Here is a 6041-nt window from a genome sequence, read left to right on the forward strand (position 1 = left end):
GGCACAGAGGCTAGCTTTAATCAAATAAATAGATAAATTAATTTTGCAATATTATTATCTACCAAAGATTTTCAAGCAAACTTCCTTTGCCTTTTTATTATTCTTAATCAAAATGTTTTTTTCTTTCCAATGTTTTATATTATTTTCAGTGAATTAAGTTCTTTTCTGTCACATTTTCTGCCCTTCCTATAGAATTATGTTTATATAGACTATCCAAAACATTAAAAAATATCAGTATTTATTACTCATAGTCATCAATTTATATTCTGAGTTTTTATGTCATAACTAAAACTACATGTAAATATTTATAAATCTACTTTTATGTCTAAATAAGGAACTAATGTCTTTCAAATAGTCGTGCTTAAATATAAAGTTACAAATAAGCTGTTGTAGTCAGGGTTCTCCAGAGAACCAGGACTAATTTCTCTCTATCTATCTATCTGATCTATCTAGAGAGATTTATTCTAAGTAATTGGCTCATAGAGTTTTGGAGGCTGGCAAATTCAAAATCTGAAAGGTTGGCCAGCAGACTGGAGACGCAGGAAAGAGCAGATGGTGCAGCTCAAGTTCAAAGGCAGTCTGCTGGCAGAATTCCCTATTCTTCCAGAGAGTTTATTCTTTCAAGATTTTCAACTGAATAGATGAGGCCCACACACACTGTGGAGGGTGATCTGCTTTACCCAAAGTCTATTGATTTTAATGTTAATATTATCAAATAAAATGCCTTCATAACAATGTCCATACATGTTTGGCCAAATATCTGGGTTCTGTTGCCTGGCTAAGTTGACAAAATTAACCATCACACAGGGACTTAAAAAAGAGATTGTTCTGAATCTCTAAGTTACTTGTTTTTAACTTGATTATTGTATATATTCTTCCTTCTAAATGGTATGACCCCTCTCTAGTATTCTCTAAAGAACCAGAAAAAAGCACTGAGGGGGTCCTTTGAAATCCAGACTCCTACTGAAATGCAGTGCTCAGCTTCATTGTCTATGAAGAGAGTTTTAAAAAAAAAGAACCAGAAAAAAAAGTGTTATTTTTACAAGAAAAATTTTCCAGATCACAAATCATTCTTCATCATGCACCTATTGCCTGCTATTAAAAATCATGTGTACTGATGTATATTACTGTTTGGATTTTTCATGTATCTTCATCATTCACTGATTAAGAATATTTTTAATGATCATCTACCAAGGACCAAGCTTTGGGAAAGTAGAGATGAATAAGGCAAACTTGATTCCCTCAAGGAGCTGATAAGGAAGTGAGGAACAGAGGAAAGTAGAAATTCTATAGTACAACATGCTACCGCAGTGTGAGTCTTCGAAGAGCATGTAAGGCAGCTTTAAGGTGTCCATAAAAAGTACTACTTCCATAAGAGGAGGCTAAAGAAATAGTCAGAGACATTCAAAGTGTGAGGCCTCACACAGTCCTGGAGAATGAACTTTCAAGAGGAAATATAGACCCACTGTGACTAATACAGGAAAGTGACCAATTTAAAATGAGGGCATAGAAATTGGCCTTTAAATTTGGCACATAGGAAAGCCATTTTATTGAATAATTGAAAGCATTTGATGTCATAATGAGGTCCACAGAGAAATACCTGAAAGAGGTAGTGAATCTTGTTCATAAAAAAAAAAAAAATCCTTTGAACAGACTGGATGAGAATGGTGAAGGTAGGAAGAATATTTTGGACTCAAGGTAGTTTTTTATTTAAAAAGTGATTTGTGGACCCTTGAAGTTGTACAGCATTCAGTCAAGAGACCTAATGGGGTTTTTCAGGTTCAGAAGAAAAAAAATGATTAAAAAGTGTACTACTATATGATTCTGCAATTTATAACATTATATTATTTTGTATCTTTGCAGAAATCTCACTGCGATCTCTTCTATGTAAGTACTTAAGGAATGGAGCTGGATAAAAAAGATACATGTGTACTTAATTTTATGAAAAGCTGTCTAACAATTTTCCAAGATAGTTGTATCATTTCACAGCCCTCTGGCAAAGGGTAAAAGTTCTGGTGGTTCCACATTCTCACCAATATTTGGTTTTGCCAATGATTTTACTACTAGACTTTTAGGTAACTGTCAAATTTAATTTGACAACTAATTTCCCGGAGAACTACTGCTGTTGAACAATGTTTGTCTTCCAAATGATGCTACAAAGTTGCATAAGGTTTTCATTTCAAAGAAGCCTAAATAACATTTTTTTGTCTCCTATGGATTGTGCTTTTTAAATTTCTTGTCTAGAAATTTTTGCTTACTCCAGTGTTGTGAATACATTGTATTATGTTTCTTTAATATGTTGGGTTAATTTTTGTGTTTGATATGAATGTTGAAGTTCCTTTTCTCTGTACACTGATCTGGTGATTTCTACATTATTTGCTGAAAATACCTTCTGTTCCCTGTTAAATTGTCTTGGTGCCTCTGTAAAAAATTAATTCATGTTGAATGTGTAGGTTTTGTTTTTCCACCAGTTCTACACTGTTCTGAGTTACTGTAGTTTCGTAGTAAGCTTCACAATCAGGTAATTGTAAATTTGGGAATTTGAGATTTGCAAATGTTAGCCATTATATATAAAAATAGATTAAAAAAACAAGTTTCTTCTGTATCACACAGGGAACTGTATTCAGTATCTTGTAATAACCTTTAATGAAAAAGTATATGAAAATGAATATACGTATGTAAATGCATGACTGGGACATTGTGCTGTACACCAGAAACTGACACATTGTAACTGACTATACTTCAATCTGAAAAAAAAAAAAATTGCTCTATGGCTGGTTTTCACACTTAAAGAAGAGGAGCCTGGAAAAGATGGGTTGGGGTTAATATTGATGGACATCCACCTTTGAATACTTGCAAGTAAGGTCATCATATTCAAATAGAGATTGACCTTACAGGGCAATGTACCCTTTGCTTCATTATAATGAATTATTGTTTTAAAAATATGACCATTAATAATATGCTGACTGATCTTAATTTAGAGTTCACTAAGATTGTAAAATTGTAACTTTTTTTACATCTCTGTGAGTACACAGCTTCTCCGTGCTGTATGATATTTAATAGAAACCATTCATTTTAATACTACTTTCCACATCTAAGTTAGGCAGCGATTACAGGTAAGCTACTCTCATAACTTTCAGCTTTTGCTGTTGTAATTATTTTATTTTTATTCTATATATTGTTATACATATGTATATATACATATATAGTTTTATATATTGTGTTCTATATATTTGTTGTGTATCATTCTGTATATCTATATATGATTAGATTCCATGACATTGATAGTCAATAGAGATTTAATCAAAGTACTAAATTAAATCAAATTACTTAACTAAAATAGTTCAGTGATATATGCCCTATATTTTTAATATCCAGATTTTTTTTAACCCTAGGAAGAAATGTCAGGATATATAATATTAAAAATTGTATTACAGTATTTCTTGGGAAGTCCAAACTATTACAGATGAGAACTTGGCACTTCTTTGACACTTGGGATTTCATTATGTTTTTGAAAAGCAAATACATAAAATGTCAATGGCAAATTTAATAACTATATCAATGAAATTTTTAAAAATCAGTTTTATTTAACCAAAAGTTAGGCACTGAATTGCCATTTCCAAAACATATTCAATCCTCTAGATTTGAAAACAGTTGTGTATTTTCTAGAGCACTGAAGATATTTTGTGTGTAATAATAGAGATTAAAAATATTAAGTAGTTTGACTCAGCTTTTCTAAAATTACATGAAACCACAGGGCAAAATCTCCACATCTCCAAATAAGATACCTTGAGCCTATGAAAGCACAAGTATTTCAAGCACACATTTATATACTGAAGAAAACATGAAGCAGGAGGCTGAAGAACATTTACAAATTAGGTATGTGGAAAAACTAAACTGGTGACATAACCCAGATTAAGATTTGCATTATTTCAGGTTATATTTATGACATCATAATGAAGGTGAATTTGGTTAATTTATTTGCAAGAAGCCCTCCTTTGACATGTTTGCATTTAACTCTAAAATGTTGGAATTTTGTTATTTTCTTTTAAAATTTCTGCTTGTTTAAATATTCATCATGGACATTTGAATTTAATTATTGCAATTTTTTGTAGAAAATGTTGTTTGAATGATGTTTAACTCACTTTAGAGGACCATACCAATTTCATTCGGCTACCTCACTTGTAAGTAAATGTCTTGACTTTAGAGTCAGAAAAAGTAAGTTTTTTGTCTTGTAAAGTTATCCTTTCATGCCTTTTTTGGGAATATCAGTGTTGTGACTCTTAACAGATTCATTTCTGAGAAGCAAAGTAGGGTTTTCCTTGACAAGTGAGAAATCTTTTCATAATTTCTGGGTCTAAGCTCAATCCAAATATCTTAAATTGCCTGACAAAACTGTCAAACACTTTCTACCATTTCATATGAATGATAATTATAAGCTAGGATATTCTAATTTATTATATATAATGAGTAAGCAAAGAAACCCAATAAAAGTCAACTCCAGAGGAATGTTTTAAGCCGTTTATCAGTTTATGCAGACATAGAAAACTTGGAAAAGATTACAAACACAATATATTAACACCCTCTTCCATTAAAGCTATTCACAGTTCTTTTCATTTTCAGTGGTTATACTTTATTTTTACAATTTAAACACCCTGATGGTCTTTTTAATTTACATGACATTGGTAGTCCATTTTTGTGTCAAATCCCCGTCAGATTTTGAGAGCTGAAGAAATCTTGAAAAATGGTAGGCTAGAAGATAATATAGATAAGCATATAATTACAAGATGAAGTAGACATAAATCTATTTACAAATGGAGAGAAATGGTCATTAAAGGGGCGGCACTGAAGATAGAGGTGAGATAGCTAAGTGCTGGTGCAACACTTGAGATCAGAATTCACCACTGATGAGAATGGAAAGCATTTGTTTTTGAGAGATCTCCCTGCCAATACAATGTTCTATGTTAGTTTGTGGTCTGAGCTAAAGATAAGTGCTAGAACAGAGCAAAACGGAAGACTGTGGCTATTTGGAATGGACAAGGAGAAGACTGGGGCTGAGGGTTGTTGAACCAAGAAATAGTTGGCAGTGATAAAGGCCCAGGAAGTTTAGAGATACTGTGAGGTCCTCTCTAATGTCCATCAGTTGAAAGGGTACAGGATGAGAAGGCAGAGGGGGCCCTGATTCAGGATTTCGAGAGTCTGCGCAAAACTCAAAACAAATTGGAAATTATCTTTCAAAACAGTTTGTGTGTTTTAGCTATCATTACTGATTTTTTAAAATTGTGCATTTAAGGGCCAGATAAAACACGAATGTCAAACCAAATGAATTGTTCATATTGATGACCTCACTTTTGTTTATATTCTGCTGACAGAAAAAAAAATGTGTATTAAAAGAAATTCATCAAAATTAAGCCTGTTAAGCATAGTTTAGTAGGTTAATGAGTTAGCAGAATTCCTTTTTTGTAGACGATATATTACTATAAAAATACGTGTGTCCTGTAACCAAAGTGTAATCTTTAAGTTCACTTATAATATACAGCATTAAATTAGCTTAAAATTGTTTCAACTTAGCTAACATTGAAAATATTTTCAAGTGGTTAAATCCAGGAAAAGCTGATTTGATATGACTAATGGATTTTTGTTTATTAGGTATCAAAATAGAATCATACAATTGGTAATATTTATCTCTACAACACTAATTAATAGCATTGAATAATTGTGTTCAGCTGAATAGTGTAGGATTTGTATGTAATGAATTTTTTATCTGGAACCACTATATGCAAGTAAATTGTGAAGCTGTCAGATGTATAATCATACAATTGATTCTGTCATTAAGATAATTAAAATTAGTAGATTTTGAAATGACTTTGTATTTATCATTAAACACAGTTCCTGCAATTTATCAAAATGATTATTGAGACTCTGATCTCAGTTTGTATATACATCCTGTTTTTATATTTCAAGACCAAAATGAATTATACCAGATTATAAATTCCTAGAGAGAAAGAAATATGTTTTTCTATCTTCATATCCATTAGAAT

At 31.7% G+C, this 6041-nt stretch overlaps 1 long non-coding RNA gene across 1 annotated transcript; it reads left to right on the forward strand.

The window, feature by feature from the left end:
• The first annotated feature begins 1641 nt into the window (after positions 1-1641).
• Positions 1642-3858, forward strand: LOC140697817 (uncharacterized). Its single transcript, XR_012075171.1, has 3 exons — positions 1642-1698; positions 1864-1887; positions 3758-3858. It is a non-coding gene; the product is annotated as an uncharacterized lncRNA (long non-coding RNA).
• Positions 3859-6041: the final 2183 nt, after the last annotated feature.

This window comes from Vicugna pacos, chromosome 8, assembly GCF_048564905.1.
Source record: "Vicugna pacos chromosome 8, VicPac4, whole genome shotgun sequence".
Lineage (NCBI taxonomy): Eukaryota > Metazoa > Chordata > Mammalia > Artiodactyla > Camelidae > Vicugna > Vicugna pacos.